General features: G+C 57.3%; 1 protein-coding gene across 1 annotated transcript in view; it reads right to left on the bottom strand.

Annotated features, from left to right (window-relative positions):
- The window catches only part of LOC120907938, a 106317-nt gene that overhangs the window by 12579 nt on the left and 91238 nt on the right, over window positions 1–2500 (bottom strand). The window lies entirely within an intron of this gene.

Genomic DNA, 2500 nt, shown 5'->3' on the forward strand with positions numbered 1-2500 from the left:
TGAGAAAGAGCTATCAATCTGTCTTACCTCAATAAGTTCGGACCTGGTAAGTTTTCCCGTGTTGAGTCAAATTAAGCCGCAAGCTCCACTTCTTTTTTTTTAATACTTTAGGATTTATTTGTAAGATAAACTTAACGTTAAATCCCACTCCTGCTCCTGGACCCGTTCCTAGCGGGGCTTGGAACCAGGAGTATGTGTCACTGTGACATCGCCTTTATTGGTATTTCTTTATTTCGTTCCTTATTTGTTTTTTCCTTACGGGTAAAAAACCCCAACGCATTTTTTAATTTTTCTTCTGCGCCATACCCTTTTGCTGTCTCATGCACTTCCTACCCCATCATCCTCCTTCTAACGGCCGGAGGTTGTTGCTTCCGTCATGACTCTCTCCAGGCTTTCGGCATTTGTAACCCGCTCTGCGAACGAAGCTTCGTCGAGCGCTACACCAAAAGCTCGGCATCGAACTGACGGCTACGCCATCTCGTGCCGCTTTCTCGCGTGGAAGGACCCTCCTGTCGACGACTATCTGCCGCTGGCCGCTGGAACAGCTCCCCTCATAATCCTTCACCGATGCTCCGGAATGGTGTTAACTCCGGCGATGCTGCGGCTGGCGAAGGCAACGTCCACCACGCTCGGGCGGGCCACTCCGTTGCCTAGGAAGGTTGGGGCGGTGCCGGTGTTTAACACCTCCAGCCCCAAGCTGTCGACGAGTTGGACCACAGCCTCTCCCTTTGCGTTGGTGCGGCCACTTCCCCAAACAGTGTGCCACGCATTGAGATCCCCGCAAAGACGACGCGCGGGTGACCTCGCCAGCACATCGATGCGCTGCATTACCTCCTCGAACTCAGAGACGCCCGCTGAGGGCGACACGTAACAACATATGAAGAGCACACCATTGATCCGGGCAGCCGCGATCCCAGACTGCGTCACGGAGACCACTTGCTGAACCGGGTACGTTTCGCTGCTGGCTATGATGGCCACCTTCCCGTCCCTGTCGGCCACCCAGTTCCCATTGTTCCTGGGGACACTGTGCAGCTCCACCATCAGACAGACATCCGCTCGCTCCATCCGCATCGTGTTGAGCGCCAGGTCTTGCGCGCTCCTACTGCGATTGACGTTGATCTGTAGCACTTCCATTTCAGTTCGAGGGTTGTCCACCGCAGGCTGCGGCACCAATACGGTGGGCGCCGCCACACAGCATGCACTTGATCTCGTTGGTGCAACCCGACGCCTTGTGAGTTTGGTCACCACACCGTATACAACGCTTGGACCGATCCTCACCCGTGCACGTCGCGGCGATGTGTCCCCGCTCCAGACACCGGAAGCAGCGAGTCAGCTGACCCGATACTTTTGGGGCTTCATGTACCGAACAATACGTGTAGCCCAGCTCCAGTCGACGATCTTTGACGAGTTCCGCTTCTGCTCGTGGGAGGCGCACGCGAGCCCGCTTCGTCATGTCTCGGCGCTCCCAAAGGTTCACGGTGGCCACCAATGACTGCTTTCCAAGAGTGGTCATGAGCGCCTTTTTGATCGCCTCCTCGTCGATCATGTTGTCGATTCCAGTCAGGACGACCTCAGCCATCTCTGTTTTGACAGTTACCGATCCACGTTCCCCGATGATCTCCTGGATGATGTCCTTCAGCGCCGCGCTATCGACGTCGCGGGACAAAGGCAGCAGGAGGTGGTCCCTCGGCGTTCTTCTGCCAACCCCAATTTGCCGCTGGAAATCGGCAATCCGCGGGTTGGTCCGTATCTTCACATACATTTCCTTGAAGGACACTCCTGGGGCGGGCACAACGACGATTTCATCCGGGCGTTTTCGTCGCGGACGCCGCTTCTCCTGCTGATGGTTGCCCATCCGCTGCTGCTGCTGCTGCCCATTTTGCTGGTGCGGCCACTGCTGATGCTGCCGGTCTGCTGGCTGCCGCTGGGCTGACTGCTGGGGCAGATTCACTCCGTTCTGCTTATTCCCGCGCCGATTGCCGCGAACGACCTCCACCCACGTTCCTGCCTCGTCCGGTACCGCCGAGGATGCCGACTCCGTCACGCCCTGACGCTGAGCACGCACGCTCTGCTGCACCGTCGGCCATTGCTGCGCAGGTAGCCGCTGCTGCCGTTGTTGTTTCTGCTGCTGCTGACGCCACCTTTGGCGCTGTTGATCTTCCAGCTGTTGCCGCTGTTCCTGTCGTTGCTGGCTTTCCATCCTCCGAAGCAGCTCCTGCTCTCGCTGCAGTTCCTGCTGGCTCTCTAGCCGAGCTCCGCTGGTTCCACCAAGGGTTTGCGCTAGAAGAGCGTTGAACAACTCCTTCTCCTTGCGAAGCTCTTCGCGGTGTTCCGCTTCGCGTACCCGAGCTTCTTCACGCGCCTCTCTTACCTCCCTTTGCGCTTCCTTCAGCTGCTCGTTGGAGGCCTCCATTTGCAAGCGCAGCAACTGGATTTGCTCCTCCAGCCGCTTGACAATGCCGACCAACGTCTCATTGTCAGCTTTGCATCCGCCAGCATC

The sequence above is a fragment of the Anopheles arabiensis genome (genome assembly GCF_016920715.1).
Source record: "Anopheles arabiensis isolate DONGOLA chromosome X unlocalized genomic scaffold, AaraD3 X_pericentromeric_contig0027, whole genome shotgun sequence".
In the NCBI taxonomy this organism is placed as follows: domain Eukaryota; kingdom Metazoa; phylum Arthropoda; class Insecta; order Diptera; family Culicidae; genus Anopheles; species Anopheles arabiensis.